At 43.4% G+C, this 22,052-nt stretch overlaps 1 pseudogene; it reads right to left on the bottom strand.

The window, feature by feature from the left end:
* Positions 1–4,888: 4,888 nt before the first annotated feature.
* Positions 4,889–5,091, bottom strand: LOC144493289 (U2 spliceosomal RNA; annotated as a pseudogene).
* Positions 5,092–22,052: the final 16,961 nt, after the last annotated feature.

Genomic DNA, 22,052 nt, shown 5'->3' with positions numbered 1-22,052 from the left:
CATCTTGCTCAGTGCACTCAGTCATTTGGGCCATCTTGAATGATTTTTGATTTTATTTTATTTTATTTATTATTGTCACATGTATTAACATACAGTGAAAAGTATTGCTTCTTGTGTGCTATACAGACAAAGCATACTGTTCATAGAGAAGGAAACGAGAGAGTGCAGAATGTGGTGCTACAGTCATAGCTGGGGTGTAGAAAAAGATCAACTTAATGCAAGGTAGGTCCATTCAAAAGTCTGACAGCTGCAGGGAAGAAGCTGTTCTTGAGTCGTTTGGTACGTGACCTCAGACTTTTGTATCTTTTTCCCAATGGAAGAAGGTGGAAGGGAGAATGTCTGGGGTGCGTGGGGTCCTTAATTATGCTGGCTGCTTTGCCGAGGCAATGGAAAGTGTAGACAGAGTCAATGGATGGGAGGCTGGTTTGCGTGATGGATTGGGCTACATTCACGACCTTTTGTAGTTTCTTGTGGTTTTGGGCAGAGCAGGACCCATACCAAGCTGTGATACAACCAGAAAGAATGCTTTATATGGTGCATCTGTAAAAGTTGGTGAGAGTCGTAGCTAACGTGCCAAATTTCCTTAGTCTTCTGAGAAAGTAGAGGCGTTGGTTGGCTTTCTTAACTATAGTGTTGGCATGGGGATGTCCAGGACAGGTTGTTGGTGATCTGGACACCTAAAAATTTGAAGCTCTCGATCCTTTCTACTTAGTCCCCATTGATGTAGACAGGGGCATGTTCTCCTTTACGCTTCCTGAAGTCGATGACAATCTCCTTCATTTTGTTGACATTGAGGGAGAGATTATTGTTGCTGCACCAGTTCACCAGATTCTCTACCTCATTCCTGTACTCTGTCTCGTTATTGTTTGAGATCCGACCCACTACGGTGGTGTCGTCAGCAAACTTGAAAATCGAATTGGACGGGAATTTGGCCGCACAGTCATAGGTGTATAAGGAGTATAGTCAGGGCTGAGAACAAAGCCTTGTGGGGCACTGGTGTTGAGGATGATCGTGGAGGTGTTGTTGCCTATCCTTATTGATTGTGGTCTGTGGGTTAGGAAGTTCAGGATCCAGTCGCAGAGGGAAGTGCCGAGGCCCAGGCCACAGAGTTTGGAGATGAGTTTCATGGGAACAATAATGTTGAAGGCTGAGCTGTAGTCAAAAATAGGAGTCTGACATAGGTGTCCTTGTTATCTAGGTGTTCTAGGGTTGAGTGCAGGGCCAGGGAAATGGCGTCTGCTGTGGACCTGTTGCGGCGGTAGGCAAACTGTAGCGGATCCAGGTAGTCCGGGAGACTGGAATTGATTCGTGCCATGACTAACCTTTCGAAGCACTTCATAATGATGGATGTCAGAGCCACCGGCCGATAGTCATTAAGGCATCGTGCTTGGTTTTTCTTAGGTACTGGGATGATGGCCGTCTTCTTGAAGCAGATAGGGACCTCAGATTGTTGTAAAGAGAGATGGAAGATGTCTGTGAATACCCCCGCCAGCTGATCCACGCAGGATCTGAGTGCACATCCGGGCCAGTCGCTTTCTGTGGGTTGGCTTCAAGAAAGCTGCTCTGACATCTGCAATGGTGACCCCAGATACAGGTTCATCCAGGGCTTCCAGGGTGGAGGACATTCTCTCGCTGACCTCTTGCTCAAAATGGGCGTAGAATGCATTCAGCTCATCAGGGAGGGGTGCGTTGGAGCCGGTGATTTTACATGCCTTCATCTTGTAGCCTGTTAGGCCTTGCAGACCTTGCCATAGTCGGCGGGTGTCAGTATGGCTAGCCTGGGACTCTAGTTTGGTCCAGTACTGTCTTTTGGCATCTTTGATGGATCTCCTTTGTCCAGTGAAATCTTGTTTTCAGCAAGCTGTTTCTTTTGGATGTTAAATTTGTTGATCTCACAAACAAAATTATCTCTCTACATCACTCCCAATGAAAGGTCGAACGTGCAGTGCTCAGACAGTCGTTGAAGTCTGGCCATGATGGGGGTGGGGGTGGGGGTGGCGTGGAATTCAAGATAGAGGATGAAGTCTGTAAGGGGAAGAAATCCTAATAGGTTAGTAAAGATTTTTAAACGTGGTGGTAAAGGGAGAAGAGCCGGTAAAGTTGGGCACGCAGTGCATTAAGTCACTTTAAATGCATGCAAATGCATTTAGAGTCATAGAGTAATAGAGGTTTACAGCATGGAAACAGGCCCTTCGGCCCAACTTGTCCATGCCGCCCTTTTTCTTTAAAACCTCTAAGCTAATCCCAATTGCCCGCATTTGGCCCATATCCCTCTATACCCATCGTACCCATGTAACTATCTAAATGCTTTATAAAAGATAAAATTGTACCCGCCTCTACTACTACCTCTGGCAGCTTGTTCCAGACACTCACCACCCTCTGTGTGAAAAAATTGCCCCTCTGGACACTTTCGTATCTCTCCCCTCTCACCTTAAACCTATGCCATCTAGTTTTAGACTCCCCTACCTTTGGGAACAGATATTGACTATCTACCTTGTCTATGCCCCTCATTATTTTATAGACCTCTATAAGGTCACCCCTCAGCCTCCTTCGCTCCAGAGAAAAAAGGCCCAGTCTATTCAGCCTCTCTTTATAATTCAATCCGTCAAGTCCCGGTAGCATCCTAGTAAATCTTTTCTGCACTCTTTTCTAGTTTAATAATATACGTTCTATAATAGGGTGACCAGAATTCCACACAATATTCCAAGTGTGGTCTTACCAATGTCTTGTACAATTTTAACAAGACGTCCCAACTCCTGTATTCAGTGTTCTGACCGATGAAACCAAGCATGCCGAATGCCTTCTTCACCACTCTGTCCACCTGTGACTCCACTTTCAAGGAGCTATGAACATGTACCCTTAGATCTCTTTGTTCTGTAACTCTCCCCAATGCCCTACCATTAACTGAATAAGTCCTGCCCTGGCTCAATCTACCAAAATGCATCATCTCGCATTTGTCTAAATTAAACTCCATCTGCCATTCGTCAGCCCACTGGCCCAATTGATCAAGATCCCGTTGCAATTGGAGATAACTTTCTTCACTGTCCACTATGCCACCAATCTTGGTGTCATCTGCAAACTTAATAACCATGCCCCCTATATTCTCATCCAAATCATTAATATAAATGACAAATAACAGTGGGCCCAGCACTGATTTAAGTGACCATCGTGCCAGTTTTGCGCGCGGTCCCGATCGCAGGTCTTGGTAAAGGGGGAACCAGCATGGAGGCGGGCGTGGATCGCGCTACTCGTCTCATGCCCGACTTTATCAAGTTTTTGCGCCTGAAAACAGGCGCAACACAATGGTAAAATTGGGCTCTAAGACACTGACAGAACTACCAACATTGAGTTAAATGACTTTAAAACAGACTTATTCGCTAACAAGAAAGCAGTTTGCACACATATGAAAATTAAATTTAAACAAATGATTTATAAACACATATGCTGAGGTTTTTAATGTATTAATGTATTTTAAAGAATCATTGTTCACTTTAGCCAAAGGCAGATTGCTGCAAAGCATCATGGAAGAGCATTAGGGCAAAGCCATATTCTAAGGGAATAGTGAAACCTTGAAAATGAAATGCCACTATGCCAGAGGGTAAAATGTGATTGGCTAAAGTATATGACAGGTATTATTGTTGATTTATGTATATTGAAGATGATTGATTTAAAGCTCATGAAAGGAGGGAGTAATTGATAAGAAAACCTATAATTGATCTGTTGTGAATTGTTTCCATTAGAATTCATTGAATTCATTGGCTGCTCCATCTCGGGAATTGCCCCGACCCTTTGATGATTTCTCCTGGAGGCCGTTGGTCAAAATAAAGGTTATGTCTTTAAACTGAAACACTGGCTTTGTGAGTCCTGTACTGTCTGGAATTTCTGATAGTACCCGGCCACCTCGAAAACCCCACCAACAGAGTCCACTGTCAGAAGTTGTTGAACTTGATGTGAGTCAAGAAGGCTATAAAGTGCCTAATCAGAAGCTGAAATGCTGTTCCTCCAACTTGATCAGGATTTTTTGGAACACTGCATCAACCTAAGGACAGAAATGTGAGCATGAGAACAAGATGGGGAATTGAAATGGTAAGCAACAGGTTGGTGGGGCGGCTCATGTTTGCGGATTGAGCAAAGGAAAACATGTCAGAACCGCTGTGGTGGAATGTAGCGTTATCAGACCAGATGTGACAGAGATGGAGAAATTAGGAGAATGGAATGGAGTCTTCACAGGAAACAGGGCATGAGGAACTGTAGTCGAGGTACGTGTGGGATTTAGTCGGCTTGTAATGAATATTAGTCGACAGTCTATCTCCAATGATGGTAACAGAGAAATGTCACAATCAGGTAAATGCCATATCCTCAAAGTGGTTTCTGAGCTAAGAGTGTGTGTGTAATTTGTGAATAATTCAATTGAAAAATAATCAGCAGCAAAGCTTGAGTCTTAAACAAGATAAAAGTTTGTTTGTTACAAAAATATTGCTGTGTATTTCTTAAGTAAAAGTAATAAAGTTATTAACATATATACAATGATTAAATGAGATAAGGATAAAAGATACTTATAAAGATAAAATTCAATTCAGTCCTTTAAGACATTGCTGCAAGCTCATTTCTTGCAGTTGAATTGTTGATTATCTACAGTGAAGGAAAGAAGTTGCAGAGTTGTGCTTCTGCAGTCATTTAGTCGGAATTTGTCTTTTCAGGTGGACTCAGCAGGTTTTGGGAGAGAGAGAAGTTGTCTTGTTCCTTATGAGTTTTTATTTTATTTTATACTTTTCCAATTCAATCAAATCAAATCCAATTCAAAGTCTCAACAAGTTGAGACATTTCAGATCCAGGCTGACAAGACAGGCCGAGCGACCAAATCACCCTGTCCTGGGCCTGATCTACATGAGCCAAGTTGATTGGAGGAGCAAAGCAACACCTCCGCCAAGACTTGAGCTCATTTGCATCTTAGCCAAAAGGCCGAGATGCAGCTTTTAAAAATTGCTTCATATGAAACATATGAAGCTTCAAGGTAACCCAATGACCTCAACCAAGTGCAGCATCCAATCCATACTACACTTGATCTTAGCCAAAAGGCCGAGAAGCGATACGAGTTACAACATTTGAAGATTATCTAGATTCCCTTCAGCTAATTTCTGCGCACCTTTGTCTTTCTTCTCACTTGCCTGAGACCCTCTTTGATGATGTCTCGCAGAGTTTTGACCTGGGAGTTCCGCACACATGGCTTTCACAGTCTGTCCTCATCACAACAAAAGCAAAATGGCTGCTATGCTTAATTTCAAAGGAACCACTGCACCATCAGTTCAAGAAGTCAATTACATTGAGATCTTTTGAACTAATCTCCTGCTTCCTGTTCTCTCACAAGGTCAGAACTCTTCACACCTTTCGAAGGTCCAATGGAAAGCCCTGGAGGAGTATTGCATTTTAATGTCTCCGTGAGTAGTTCTGGAGATAACTGTGCCTGGGAAGTTCTGAACAACACAGGAGGGCATTGAGATGCCTGTCCATACCATACCTCCAATAAAGAGCTTTAAACTCAATTTGAAAGTTTGAAAGCCAAAAAATTACATTTAAAATAGTTGCCCTTAAATCTATAATTTCACAATTACATTTTTATGACAGAAAGCAGGGAAAGGAAGGGAAATATCAAAGATGAACCACGTGAAGGTGAGAGCAGGATGGAAATTAGATGCAAAATTGATTAGTTTTTCCAGTTCTGGACGAGGGCAGGAAACAGCAACAATATAATCACTGATGTACTGGACAAATCCAGGAACCCTGTTATAAACAGATAGGATTAGAAACAGAATTGGTCATAGCTATTAATCAAAATTGTGATATTTCCTAAGGAAAAAGTTAAACAGCTATTATCACTGCATGAGGTCACTAATAGGATTGGCAAGTAGTCAGGCAGCATTTTTAAGGCAGCGGTAGATAGATTCTTAATAAATAAGGAGGGGTGCGGGGTGGGGAGAGGTGAAAGTGGGGGGGATAGGTGGGATTGCATCATTGAGGTTAAGATTAGATCAGTCATGATCTTATTGAATGCCAAAGCAAGCTCGAGGGTCCAAGTGGCCTACTCCTGTTCCTAATTCATATGTCTGTAAGGTCTCTATTTATTGTGCTAAATATACTATGTATAAATGAAATGTTGAAAAGTAAAATATCAGAATTTGACAAGCAAGTACTAGCACTAAATTATTTTCCCAGAAACCAATGCAAGCAAAACCGTCATGACAAAAATAATTGATGAAATGCTATTGGTCCTGAAAAAAAGCAATTACTGAAATGTAATGCCTTATTGGATTCAATACAAACCTTCAATATTTTGAAACATTGGTTCCAGGCCAAGTGACTTCCTGCTGAGACAAAGCAATTAAATAGTTTGAATTGTTGGAGTGCAAAAGCCGGTGTTGAAGTTAATGAAGTGGGGTTATAGCAGGCATTCATAATTAGAACCCCTGAGTTACCTGATAATGATCTCCCTAAAGACTGTCAGGCAATTTGATGCAATCTTTGTGTGGGTAACTCAGGACTGAAGTACTCTGGAAGATTTCTGACACAGTTGTTAATGGAAGAAGTAACACCAGGCAATTACCAGATTTTCACATGCTTAACTTTTTACCTCTTTTTAACTCTTTACCGCCAGGCCTTACGACATTTTTCTAATTTATAATTCTTTGTGGGCATTTTAAATTGGGAAATTGCTTCTGTGAAACGCTTTTGCCCCTGGGTAGGAAGGTTGTGAGTTCAAGACTCCGTATAGAACTTGGACACCAGAATCTAGGCTGATACATCAGTCCTCTAATGAGGGAGTGCTATATTGTCGGGGATCCTGTTTTTCAGATGAGATATAAGCTGAGATCCCATGTGTTAATCAGGTTGACAGTCCAGCACTCCTTCAATATCACATCTCAGTCTCGACTTTGGTGGGATTTTCCAGCCCCGTCGTGGTGGTATCAGTCGTGGGCGATGCGATGGCCCAGCTAAAAGTCCATTGACCTTCGGTGAGACCGGACAATGCCTGTGGCAGATGGAGCCAGAAAATCGCACACTTTTTCATTGGAGTGGGACGTGAATCCACACTTGGCTGACTCAGAGAGGAGTGCACCACTGCTGAGTCTCAGCTCACAAAGTAATTTGCAGCTGAGGTAAATCTGACAATCACAATATGTTGCCAGAACAGAATAAAAGTTAAAAATAAGGTATAAATAAATGCAAAAACTTGGGTGTGTTAGAATAATGTACCACTTTTTCAATGCAATAAATAGTTAAAGAAGAAACAACATATGGTGGCGTAAATCTTTGTCCATGGGGTTGAGAGTGCAAAGTCAAGGCAACTCAAACTGACCAAGCAAGAAATGCCCCAGAACTTTTGATTTATGGTCTCCATCTTGCAGGGAGGGGTGGGGGGTTGGAATGGAAGTCATGGCAGGTGATTTCAGTGCTGAGGCAGCACAGGGGTTAGCGGGTGCTGAGGCAGGATGGGTGGGAAGGCCCACATCGATGCTGTGGAACTTCGTGGCTGCTTTGAAAAAAAAACAAGAAAGGCCCTCAACCCGCATCCCAAATTCCCATATGTTAAGAAAACAAAGGTAGTTTTAGGGGATTTATATTTGTTTTAGTTTTAAAAGAGTTTAATGTAATGTTTCTGTGTAAGGAACGGTAAACCTATAGTTAGATTTCTGATGGACAAAGGTATATGTATGTGTGGGGGCATTGTCTCAATTCCAACTATGCTTCTATTGTGCTTAGAGATGGTTACATCATGAAGAACGAGCAGAAACATGTAGCCATTGCTTAGCAACTGGGAGCCCTTTTAAGGTAAAAAGGCATTTTAAAATTTAGCTTTAGCTGAATTTGTTTGCAGTTGGAGATAGGACACCAGGGAGTGAACATCTCTTACCTCTGCCAGGAAAAGACAAGGTGGACAGGACAAGGGGGCTGCAAAAAGGTAGATTCTGAAAGAACCAAATAAAGTCCAGATAACCAGGGAATTTGGACAGAAAGAATGTCTGAAGAAGACTGAAGTTAAGGGAACAGGGGCCCAATAGCTGAACAAAGTATTGTCCAGGTAAATTCAAGGGAAAAGCAGATGACATGCTCTGAATTGAAGAGACAGCTGCAGTAACCAGATTTAAAATGGGAGCGCAGACTTCAGCAGTAAATCAAAAGTTTGATGTTGTCTTAATGGAGTCAGGAATCAATAGCTAAAGCAATTGTGAACAATTTGTACAACAGTCAAAGCAAAGAACTCTTGTAGAGGGAGTTGTAAAACCTGGATGCTAGATTATTTGTTAAAGTGGAGCAGAAGTTTTGTTTGTAAGAATAGTCTGGAAAAACTGAACTGGATTTGTAATGCAAACCATTGATGGAAAGCATTGTGGTTTAAAAGAAGATTTGAAAGTGCGGCTTTTTGAAAACAACATTTGAAATCACTTGTGTGGAAGGCAGAGTTCAGTGATACAAGCTGGCTCATGACATCAAGGTCATCTGGGGGGAATTTGAGGAGAAATCCTTGGACATTCACTTGGATTGAGAGTGGAGCATGTCTAACCAAACAGCCTGTGCATTTAAAGTGACTTTGGCTGGAATTCCCTGGTGTTGCACACCCCGCTGCCACTGCCAACGATAATGGAGAATTGCAGGGGGCTGGAGAATCCCAGCTGTGGGTGAAGTTGGAGGATTCTGGCCCTTGTGTTACTATAAGACCATAAGACCATAAGACATAGGAGCAGAATTAGGCCACTCGGCCCATTGAGTCTGTTCCACCATTCAATCATGGCTGATTTTTTTTCTCATCCCCATCCTCCTGCCTTTTCCCCGTAACCCTGATCCCCTTATTAATCAAGAACCTATCTATCTCTGTCTTAAAGACACTCAGTGACCTGGCCTCCGCAGCATTCTGCGGCAAAGAGTTCCACAGATTCACCACTCTCTGGCTGAAGAAATTCCTCCTCATCTCTGTTTTAAAGGATCATCCCTTTAGCCTGAGGTTGTGCCCTCTGGTTCTAGTTTTTCCTACTAGTGGAAACATCCTCTCCACGTCCACTCTATCCAGGCCTCGCAATATCCTGTAAGCTTCAAAAAGATTCCGCCTCATCCTTCTAAACTCCAATGAGTACAGACCCAGAGTCCTCAACCGTTCCCCATACGACAAGATCTTCATTCCAGGGATCATTCTTGTGAACTTCCTCTGGACCCTTTCTAAGGCCAGTACATCCTTCCTTAGATATGGGGTCCAAAACTGCTCTCAATACTCCAAAAGGGGTCTTATACAACCTCAGAAGTACATCCCTGCTCTTGTATTCTCGCCCTCTCGACCCTTACTGAGACCATTGTGGCTTAAAATATACTTTGTAATATGCATTAACCTTAAAATCAGCATATATTTGTGAAGCTGAGGAGGAGTAAAGGAGTATTGTAACATAACTAAACTTTTCATGTTTGTATAAATGTTTTTTTCCTTGTCATTAAAACTAATTAGAAACCCTGTTACTCTTTTCCTCCATGCTTTTCAAAAATATAAATGTTATGGTCTTTTGAGCTCGGCTTCTATAGGGGCATATTCCTGTCCAGTTGTAACAACTAGAATGTAATACATGCCCCACTCATGCCAACCCATGACACTTCATTTCCTTCATTGACCCCCATAGCCCCATACCCTCCATGCTAATCTACGCATTTCCATTCACTCCCACCCCCCGCCCCCAAACCCTCCCCATGACCTTTTGTATTCCCTTTGGCCATTTAGTGCCAACTCATGCCAATCCATGCCGTTCAACTACAATTCTTTTCCTTTGCAGATTCCATGCCAATTCACCCAGTATCCATCATGGACAGACCTCAGGACTCATGCTCCAAGTCTTTAAAGTGTCTATTGATTAATATACTTTTAAAAACACTCTCATTGTTTAAATCAATTTAATACATTTAACTGCCTTCAAATACTTAACCCTATATAAAAACAAACATTTGTATTCATGTGGTGGGATTTTACGGCCTCACTCAGATGACACTGGAAATTCCCACCCGAGGTCAGCGGAAATTTCCATTGTCAGACCGCCACCAATGCTGATTCCATGGCGGGCGAGGTGGTAGCTTTCCAGCCATAGTCTCAGTTCACAGGCTTTACCAGCACTGGGAGCTGTCAATCAAGCAATGGATTGTTAGGCACCTCACTGTGATAATGATAGGTTGTGATATGTCATGTAGCACTAATCTTATAATGATAGTTCTCTGATTTCGCAATAATTTGTGTGACATAGCAAACACTTTTTTAACACTGCAGCCAGTTTTTCCTTCAAAGTATTTAAAGGGCAAGAAAGCTGATAACATGACAATTTCCTTTCACAGCTCCTTTTGACAGTTCCATTTGACAGTTCCAGTTAGTTTTTCTTAATCAATCCTATGGGATTGTTAAAAATAGACATGAATGTATGCAAATTATGCATTCCAAGGATGTCCCAGACCATAGTCATAAAGTTACCCAGCCTCTGCAAAGAACTCTGTCAATTTTAGACTTTCTCCTACTGGTCTAAATGCATACATTATGGTTTGGGCACCCCGCTACATAAAATAAGATCAGCTTAAAGACAGCTACATTTTAACCCACCCTGGTTTCTCCACCTCACCTACCTCCTGCCCACCATTCCTCATTACAAAAATGGTGGGGGCCAGGTTCAAAGTGAGACACGCAGATCTAGTCCCCCACAACAATTTTTGCTAAGGTAGAGAGCCTCTTTGCACAGAAATCAGGCCAGTGACTTTCACCACTTCAGGAAATCTCAAAGTACTTTTCAGCCAATTAAGTACTTGTAAAGTGCTACCACTGCTCTAATGTAGGAAAAGTCAGTGGCACACCATAAACATCCAAAAACATAAATGTGATAATAAGCAGATAACCTGTTTGTAGTGATGTTGATCGAGGGTTATATATTGGTCAAGATTTTGAGGAAAACTCCCCTTCATTTCTTTGAACTGGTGCCATGGTATCTTTTATGTCAATCCTGTGGCAAGAGGCGAGGTGTCAGTTTAACCCTTTCAAAAGTATTACAAATAATTAATAGGTGCAGCTTTAATTCTGTAACTGAGTCCCCATTGCTTAATTTAGTTTCATAAATGTTAAAATATGGAATTCAAAGAAGATAAACACTCACCACTTGTGTGTAGACTCAATCCATTAAAAGTTAATGGAATATGGAAAAGGGTCTGTTAATCTTAAAAATCTTGTTGATGAGATGAGTGGGCAAATGGGGCGGCACGGTGACACAGTGGTTAGCTTGGGCCTCTGTCTGTGTGGAGTTTGCACATTCTCCCTGTGTCTGCGTGGGTTTCCTCCGGGTGCTCCGGTTTTCTCCCACACTCCAAAGATGTGCGGGTTAGGTGGATTGGCCATGCTAAATTGACCCTTAGAGTCAGGGGGACTAGCCAGGGTAAATGCATGGGGTTATGGGGATAGGGCCTGGATGGGATTGTGGTCGGTGCAGACTTGATGGGCCGAATGGCCTCCTTCTGCACTGTAGAGATGCTATATAAATCTATGTAAATGTTGAACACATGTACTTCCCCGTTATGTTAACTCAGCCATTGAAATGTTTATTTTTACTATGTTTGTGAGTTATATATAACAGCAGATCATGGGATGCCCTTTGAGTAATTTGTGTAAACTGTAAGCCATTAAGGAAGCATCTTTGTAATCTTATAGCTTTGCATACACTACAGGTGACTCTCTTCCCCCCACCCCAACCCCCACCCCTCACCCCAACTATTTGGTTTTGTGAATTGTTTCCCTAATACTCGGGTGTTTCTGATAGCAGAAAAACAAAGCTGAACCCAGAAATTCGAGGTAATATTTCCTCCCTATAAAGGTTTGCTGTAATGCAACGTTTCAATGGATCTGTATATGTACCGGTGTGGATTGAACGCTGGAGGGTCAGTGAGTGCTGAAAATCTGTACATTCATTTGCAACTTTGCACTGAGTAATAAGAAATATCTGCCACCTCATGACAGAAAAGGGTACAACATTGGTTTGTAACATTTTCATTTTAGTAACTGCGCATTGCTTCAAACCTAGCTTCTCATTCTAACTTTTCCATTCACAGTACATAAAAAAACGATGACCTTTCCACTTTTGATTTCTGAATTGTGCCAAATGTAAAAAAAATTTTGATGAACTTTGATTGGAAATTGGGAGAGGAAGACGGATTAAACCAGATTTGTCCAAACTTTTGCTTGGTGGGCCACATTTCCATTTGTTTCTCACTCAAGGGGCCGATGAGGACATTTTAGGAAGATAAAGTTTGGAACAACATTAAACTGAATTTCAAAGGAAGGATGTGGTACTTAGAAATGAAATGACTTGCTGAACAAGAATGAAGTAACATCAAAGCAATAAATTGTTAAGTTAAAAAAAAGAATGATTGATAAAATGACCAGAGTGTGAGTGGGTCTGAGTATGTGTTGGTGAGTGGTGGTGAGAGTGAGTGAGAGACCTGAGACTGAGAATAAGACAGACTCAGATTCACTCTTTCACTCCCACAGACACACACTCACACTTATTCCCACACAAATACACTCACTCTCTAACACAAACACACACTCACTCTCTCACTCCCGCACTCTCTCACTCCCGCACACTCTCACTCTCTCCGTCCCACACACCAGTACTCCCACACATGCGCTCATTCACTCTCTCACTCCTATGCCCTCACACACACATACATACACACTTGCACTCCCCCACGCATTCACTTTTTTACTCACTTCTGTACAGCCATGCTCACTCTCTCACTCATGCACGCTCACTCTTTCACTCCCACGCTCAGACACACACTCACTTTCTCACTGCTTCATATGCACTCAGTCTCTCATCCCCACACACATTCACTCTCTCATAGAATCAGAATCCCTATAGTATAGAAAAAAGCCATTCGGCCCATTGAGTATGCACCAACTCATCGACAGAGCATCTTACCCAGGCCTTATCCCCATAACCCACTAAACCCCATAACCTACACATCTAGGGACACCAAGGCGCAATTTAGCATGGGTAATCCACCCAACCTGTACATCTTTGGACTGTGGGAGGAAACCGGAACACTTGGAGAAAACCCATGCAAACCCCACACAGGCAGTCACCCAAGGTCAGAATTGAACCCAGCTCCCTGGCACTGTGAGGCAGCAGTGCTAACTACTGTGGTGCTCTCACTCACTCACACACACATACGCACACACATATACTCGCGCACACAGGGCGCGGCATGGTAGCACAGTGGTTAGCACCGCTGCTTCACGGTACCTGGGACCCGGGTTCGATTCCCAGCTTGGGTCACTGTCTGTGTGGAGTTTGCACATTCCTTCTGTCCTGTGTGGGTTTCCTCCGGGTGCTCCAGTTTCCTCCCACATTCTGAAAGATGGCTGGTTAGGTGCATTGATCTGAACAGGTGCTGGAATGTGGCGACTTGGGGAATTTCACAGTAATTTTATTGCAGTGTTAATGCAAGCCTTACTTGTGACTCATAAAAAAAATAAACTTTACACACACACACACACTCACTTTCAACACACAAATTCACACTCTCAATACCACACACATACAGACACTCACTCAATCTCTCACACATGCCAGCCTGTCTCTTCCCTACCTTCCTCCCCCGATCATGAGCTCCCCAGAATCTCACTCCTGGGCCTCACATCCAGCCTCTCCTCCCTATGGCCCCAGCAGTCAGTATCCTGAGTTCATCGCATCCATCTTTTTTTTCCTAGGGCTCGTGACATTCTGGTCTTCCACCCCCTTCCATTGCACACCCCAGCTGAAAGATCTAACATTGATTCAACATTTATAAAAGCTCATAAGCAATCATCTGACTTCAAATGTTGTGATTTGGAATGAGTATTGATTGCAGACCAGTAAAGCACAGGAGAAAGCGTTCCCTTTAATGAGTATGGATCGCAGATCGTTGAAGCAGTGGAAAACATGATCCTGTCCTACAGGATTCATTAAAAACACTCACAAATGCTCAAAAGCCATTGTGACTTGTCACGGTTGTGGAAGCAATTTTCTTTGCTTGGAGGAGATCATTAGTGATTGGAAGTACTTGGGAATTCAGGGGAATAAAGCCTTCACCAACTCTGGAGAAAATCATGGAATTTTTCGTCGGGGTGGAGAAAGCTGTGGGGTAAAGAGACAGTCAACAATGTAAGTAACAAGTAAATGAGCCACCATTGAGTAGTAACAATGCAGTGGAAATAAATTTAGAAGTATATAATGAGATAAGAAAGCTTCCAATTGCTCCATGACAGCATCTTTGAAACCTGTGACCTCCACCATCTAGAAGGACAAGCGCAGCAAATGCATGTGAACACCACTCCCTCCCTTCCAAGTCACACACCACCCTGACTCACCATTCTTTCACTTTCACTGGTTCAAAACTCTGGCAATCCTTTACTAACAGCCCTGTCTACCTGGCCGCTGGTCCTGACTACCTGGTCACCGGGATGCAGGAACCGACGAGCAATATAGCCCAGGACAACAAGAAGACGTACATCAGCCTCCATCACATCAGCACTGAGGAAGAGCTCAACAAGCTGCTGGGAAAAATCAACATAGCCCTGGGCATTGTTCTGTCCAACATCCAGGTCACGCTATACTGGTGCGGCGAGGTGCTGGTGGGGGTTTGGGGGTTGTTTCGGGTGTAGAGGGGTGGGGTGTAGGATAGGAGAGGGGTTAGGGGATAGAGGGAGTGGGAGAGAGGTCTGGAGAGGTAGAGGCGATGGGAAGGATGAGGGGAGAGAGGTGAAGGGGCAGAGGTGTAGGTATAGAGGGATTGAGGGTAAGTTGCAAGAGGTGATAGAGGGTGGTGGGTACTGGGTGGGAGGTGGTAGTTAGACGGAGTTGTGGGACAGAGCGGGTTGGAGGGGGTGAGTTGGGCAGCCCCACTAGTCTTGAGACAATTTTAGATCTGCCACCAGTGTCTGAAAGGGTTTTTTTTAAAGCTCTGGTTTAATTCTAAACACATGAAGTACTTCTTTAGTTTAATTAGTAGCTCTTCAGAGGAAGGTCACAGGCCTTTTTCTGCCTGTTAACATATTGTAACCATTTAGTCAATTCTGAAATATAAAAGCCCTAATTATATATGATTTCTATCTAATATCTATATTCTGCCTAATTATATCTCTGCATTCCGTGATAGCGGAAGTTGGGAAGAGGGCGTGTTTACCATCAATCCGGCCTGTACCAATTGCTGATGCATGCACTTAAATTTCCAAGTACAAGCTGCAGGGAGTTAGTTAGTTTTCAACATCAATTTCTGTCCGTGAGAACTTAAACAGGCCAATCTAGTTTTTATAAGCACGCTTGAACCTAGCCGATCTTTAATTCGTCATCGTTCCATGTCAACTTGACACCAATGATGTCAGCTGACCTATTGCTGTTCACAGATGGTGTAGTTACAATGTTCAGAGCAAATTAATATTTGCAGTTGATGTGGTTTCAGGTCAGTTCCTGCAGTTGATTACTTTCAGATGTTGAATGATCACTTAAAAATCACTTCCGAACACAGAGGGTGAGAGGTTTCACCCCCCACTCCCTGGGCGTGTTTTGGATGGCAGAGGTGGCCCTTCATTGGCCGACGATGGGATCTTCCTGTTCTGCCACTGTCAACAGGTTTTTCCATTGTTTGCTCCCACCGCTGCCCAATAACCTGCCGGAGGGCACACCCAGCACATTTTGGCCAGAATATCATACCCGAGTCCAATTTAACATCCCTATGGAGCTCCCACCGCCTCCCCACCCGCCATGGCCTCACCCCCTGTCATGGGCCCACACCTTCAGGCCCTGCCCCTTCCAGGCTCTGGCCCCTTGGCACTGCTCAATCCCCAGTGACCACCTGGGGGCTTAAATGACCTCCAGTCTAAGGCCAAGTGAGTCTGGACGATAGTTTCTGGGAATCACTAATTATATTTAAGTAAGTCATAAATATTGAAATCAGCAAGGGCGCGAAACTGATTTTGCTGGTAATTCTGTGCCGATAACATTGTGATAGCCGAGAAACCGAGTGTGAACGCGATTTTTCACCTCTTACCCAATCTTACTTGCTCGCCACGCTGATCGACTTGTGGGACAAGCCGGTATGATTGCCCCAACATTTAAACATTTTTTAAAAATTGAATTTATTTTTAATTGATGCAGGATTTGTTTGAAAGCCTAGCAATGTAAGACATTATCTGCTTTTCAACTCATCAACATCACAAAGCATGGCATGTGTGTGTTTTCGTATTGTTCGAGCTCTATTCCTGAAAGTCACTTTCCAAATATTCCAGTCAGCGACAAAATATATACTTTTCACCGTTTGTTTAAATTAACGCAGCTCTTCCACTGCAGAGCTCTCGTGAATTCTTGAACCAATTCAAAAAAAAGTTTTTAATTTCCTCACCGATACTTAAAGAAATGGAATTATAGCAATAACTATTTGACTGTCAAAGAAAAGGGTTAATGCTGCGATATTAATGTTATTTTGCTAAAATAAATTGTTAACTTCTTACATCGACCTCTCTTTGCCAAGCTTCCTCTCTTCATCACTTCATATTTTTATCAGTTTGATCGAATGTTTTCTAATTATTGCGATGTGTGCAACATTTCAACTGTTGTTTCCCTCTGAGCTAACTCCACTCTCCATTTTAGATCCCAACAAACAAATTGCCGTTGAATGTAATTGAATGCCAGAAGACTAAAAATTAATTTAGTTGCGTCATTGAAACGTTTTAATGCAACAGACTTGGAAGTGTTACCAATTATAAACTCACTGTGGTGCTAATATCTCAGTGCTACTAACTTAAGATCATCAGCTAGTAGCGCTCAGGAGATTAACTTTTGTTTTTGAGATAATGGCCACGATTCATCTTAAAAATTAGTGCAGCGGACTGGGAGAGTGCCATGTCGGCTGATTTGTGGGGTTCGCGCACATGGTTGCACACCGCTAGCGTATCCTAGTGCCGGATTTCCAGCGGTGTTTGCTCCGCGCTGGAAATCGGCGGGCAGGCGCAAAGACCATTAACATAATCATTTTAATCTCATTTAAATGAGATTAGTGGGCCCGGGACTAAAGTCTCCAGGCCCGCTAGCATCTCTGCCGCCCACCAAACACCCCACGCCCCCCCTCTCCCCCCACTCCCCCAACCGCCCGGCTCCCCGCCAGAGTGGTTCACTCCTGCGGGGATTACTATAGGCCCCCACTTTTGAGGAGCTAGGCCCAACTCTGCTGGGGTAAAGGGGGGACAATCGGGGCCCCTCCAGCAGGTTGGGTGGCGGGGGGGATGCCTCATGGGCATTGGCAGTCTGGCAGTGCCAGCCTGTTTCCCCGGCTCTGCCCAAGGGCAAAGTGCCAATGTCTACAGGGCAACTTTGCACTGTCCATTGGGCATGGGCGATCAGCCTCCTAGGAGGGTCAACACTGAGGATCGGGAGTCTGGGGGGGGGTAACTGTCAGAGAGGGGGTGGAATCAGTAATCAGTTGGGGTGGGGGGGGGAGTTGGAGATCGGGGTCGGCTGGAAAGGGGTGTTTGGGGCTGAAATGGTTGGGCAGGCCAGTGATGGGGCTATGAGGGTGGGGCGGAGAGCTGGTGTTGCGGGGGTCGTGAGGCTGGCCAGTGATTGAGCTGGTTAGTAATTGTGAAGCCACCAGTGCGGAGCCACTGTGCATGCGCCGATCCCGACACTGACAGGTTGGTGCATGCGCAGTGGCCCACTCAGCGTGCTGGTTTCAGTCTTTCCAGCGGGAATAGGCCCCACCCCCTGAAATTTAATAATGGTGGCCCCAGGAGTGCAGAGTGTGGGAGATTCTTCTCTGAACTCCCATAAAAAAAACACTGTGAATTACTCCAGTTTGCACACGAATTCAACACTTTGAATATTTTTGGGAGAATTCTGCCCAATGGGTTTGATTATTTGCACATTCTATCAATCTTAAGGGCCTTGATGTGATATATAGTTACATTTATTTCAGAGACCATTCCTTCCTTCATCATTAACCCTCATTTTGATTCTACCCAGCTCCACATCAGCAGGGACTGGTGCATGCTGTTTTTCTTAATTTATTCATTACTGTTGCGTTGATCACTTGCAAGGCTGACATAATTGTCCATCCTAATTGCTGTTCTGAATTTCATGGTGAGCCACCTTACTGAAACCCTGTGGTCCATGTAATTTGATCGGTAGGATGAGGGAACAGAGATACAATTAAAGTCAGGATTGTGCTGATGTCCAGTTGGTGTTATTTGGAAGATGCGATGTCTCCATGGATGTGTGGTTCTTGTCGTTCTAGTTGGTAAAGGTCATAAGTTTGGAATGTGCAAGTTGAAAAAGCCTTGGCACTTTACAATTACATCTCTTTGAATGATATACATTGGAGCTGCACTGCACCAGGTGTGGAATGAGTGAATATTTAAGTTGGTGGTTGGCTGATCAAATGTGCCAGGTTTTGTCCCAGATGGAAATAAGCTCCTTGATGTTGTTGGAGTTGCACTCATCTAGGCAAGTGGAGAGTGTTCCATCACATTCCTAATTTGTGCCTTGTCGATTTAAAAAAATGTTTACACCATACTTAAAGCTACAAAGCCAATGCGCAGAGTGGACCGGACAGACCTGAATCCATCTCTTTGCTTGCTCCAAAAACCAAATTCACATTGAATCCAATTCATGCTCCCCACAAGAGAGACAAACAAGATCTGAGCTGACAAGAAAAGGCATTGCACCCCATCTTGGGCTTGAACTGACATTTGGCCAAATTTTCTTTGGCCACAGAAGAAGCACGGTAAGAAGTCTCACCAGGTTAAAGTCCAACAGGTTTATTTGGCAGCACAAGCTTTCGGAGCGCTGCTCCTTCATCAGGTGAGTGAGGACTTGTGTTCATAAACAGGGCATATACAGACATATACAGATACAAGAAGCACCAGAGGACTGGAGGATGGTTAATGTGGTACCATTTTTCAAGAAATGGGGAAAAAAACCCAGGAAATTACAGGCCAGTGAGCGTGACTTCAGTGCTAGGGAAACTTTTGGAAAAAATTCTGAGGGACAGAGTTAACCTCCATTTGCTGAGGCAAGAATTAATCAAGAACAGTCATCATCATTTTGTCAAAGGGAGATCATGTCTTACAAATTTGATTGAACTTTTCGAGGAGTTGACTGGATCTGTAAATGAGGGTAGAGCAGTTGATGTCAGGCTCTTGACAAGGTCCTACATGGGAGGCTGACGAAGAAGTTAAGAGCAATGGGATCCAGGGCAATTTGGCAAATTGGATCCAAAGTTGGCTTAATGGTCGGAGGCAGAGGGTGATTGTCGAAGGTTGTTTTTGTGACTGGAAATCTGTGACCAGTGGTGTTCCACACGGATCGGTGCTGGATTCCGTGTTGTTTTTAGTGTACATTAATGATCTGGAAGTGAATGTAGGAGGTATGACAAGTAAGTTCACAGTTGACACAAAAAGTGGTGGTGTGGTAAATAGTGGGGAGCAAAACTTTAGATTACAGGACAATATAGATGAGCTGAACAGTAGCAAATGGAATTTAACCCTAAAAAGTTTGAGGTAATGCACTTTGGGAAGACTAACAAGGCAAAGGAATATACAATGACTGGACAGACCCTCGGAAGTACAGGGGATCAAAGGGATCTTGGAGTGCATGTCCATAGATTTCTGAAGACAGCAGGAGAGGTACATAAGATGGTTAAGAAGGCATATGGGATACTTGCCTTTATTAACCAAGGCATTGAATGTAAGAGCAGGAAGGTTATGAAAGAGCTGTATAAAATGCAGGTCAGGCCACAACTGAAGTACTGTGTGCAGTTCTGGTTGCCACACTATAGGAAAGAAGTGATTGCACTCAAGAAGGTGCAGAGTAAATTCACCAGGATGTTGCCTGGGCTGGAACATTTCAGCTATCAAGAGAGAGTGGACTGGCTTGGATTGTTATCCTTGGAGCAAAGAAGGCTGAGGGGGGACCTGATTGAGGTGTCTAAAATCATGAGAGGCATAAATAGGGTGGATGGGAAAGAGCTTTTCCCTTTGGTAGAGGGGTCAATAACTAGGGGGCTGTGATTTAAGCTAAGGGGCAGGAGAGTTAGAGGGAATTTGAGGAAAAACGTTTTCACCCAGAGGGTGGTGGAAATCTGGAACTCTACCTGAAAAGGTGGAAGAGGCAAGAACCCTTACAACATTGAAGAAGTAATTAGAAAAGCACTTGAAATGCCACAGCATACAAGGCTATGGGCCAAGTGTTGGAAAATTGCATTAGAATGGATAGGTGCTTGATGGCCAGCGCAGACATGATGGGCTGAAGGGCCTCTTTCCATGCTGTAAAACTCTATGACCTCAGCAGGCTTTGTGGAATCAGGAGGTGAGTTACTCTGCACAGAATTCCCAGTCTTTGACCTGTCCTTATCGCCCCCACATTTATATTGTTAGCTCTATTACATTTTGTGGCAATGGTGACTCCAGGATCTTCATGGTGAAGGGATCAGGCCATTGAATATAATGTGAAAGTGGTTATACTCTCTCTTATAGAAGGTTGTCATTGCCTGTGACTTGTGGGTAAATGTTACTTACCACATGTTGCATGTGGGCTTGGATCGCTTCAGTATCTGAGAAGTTGTGAATCATATTGAACCCTTTATAGAAAGTAAAAGTAAAGTAAAGTTTATTTGTTAGTTGCAAGTAGGCTTACATTAACACTGCAATGTAGTTACTGTGAAAATCCCATAGTCTCCACACTCCAGCGCTTGTTCGGGTGCACTGAGGGAGAATTTAGCATGGCCAATCCACCTAACCTGCATATCTTTGGAGTGTGGGAGGAAACTGAAGCACAGGAGGAAACCCACACAGACACAGGGAGAACGTGCAGACTCCACACAGACAGTGACCCAAGCTGGGAATCAAACACAGGTCCCATGCGCTGTGAGGCTATGCTAACCATGCTGCCCTATAGAGCCACACTTCTGACTTTATGATGGAGGAAGGTCATTGATGAAGCCGCTGAGTGAAGATGGTTGAGCCGAGAGCATGACCCTGAAGCACTCCGACAGTGATGCCTTGAGATGATTGACGTTCAACATTCACAATCATCTTCCTTTGCCGAGATCTGATTCCAACTGGTGAAAACCTTCTCCCTGAGTCCCACTGACATTAATTTTTCTAGGGAGGCTTGATGCCACACTTGGTCAAATAATGCCTTGACATTAAGGTCAGTGACTCTCACCTCGTGTCTATAATTCAGTTATTTTGCCCATCTGTGAGCTAAGCCTGTAATGAGGTCAGGAGCTGAATGATTCTGGTGGAATCAAAACTGAGAAGTCCATCCATTTTTAAAAAGAACATTTTCGTATGATCAAGTTGTAATTTATTCACTTTCGTCACGTAGCACTGACCTTCTCCATTTTCTCATCCACTCACCCTCCCTCTACTCTTTCACTTGGAGAAAAGTGTGATGATTTAAATGTCACACATTTACATGGCATTTTCATTATTGCCATCTATGATTTCTTTTTAATAAGATCTAATTTTTATATCCATGTAAAAGTGGCAAACTGTGGCCTTCACTACCCCTGTGTGCTGCTGTAACACTTGTAATATAACTTGATGGGAGATTTTTTTTGAAAGTCCCATTTCCCTGAAGCACTATCTTTCACTTTCATGACTCATTAGATTGTGCTCTGTGTGAAATAGTTCTCAAAAAGTATTAAACGATATGGAGCCATACTGATTATTACTTGGAGAGGTGTGGAGCCTGAGCCATCTCAATCATCCACACACATTGCAATGCTGAGCAAAATTCTGACTGTGACGGATTGCTATTGCGGATCCACTGAAGCCAGATCTAAATTTTACATCCAAATTAATCTTCGGGTTCAAGCTTACAATGTTTGAAATTATACATTTATCAACAGATTTCCATGTGTTTTTGTGCTAAGTGTACTGAGAAATGGCAGTGCCAGAATACTGAGTTTCATTTCCGTTTCTACTTCCAGTTCATGACACTGGATGATAAAATTTT

This window comes from Mustelus asterias, chromosome 4 (assembly GCF_964213995.1).
Source record: "Mustelus asterias chromosome 4, sMusAst1.hap1.1, whole genome shotgun sequence".
Taxonomy (NCBI): domain Eukaryota; kingdom Metazoa; phylum Chordata; class Chondrichthyes; order Carcharhiniformes; family Triakidae; genus Mustelus; species Mustelus asterias.
The sequence above is the reverse complement of the archived record's forward strand: the minus strand, read 5'-3'. Positions and strand labels throughout refer to the sequence as shown.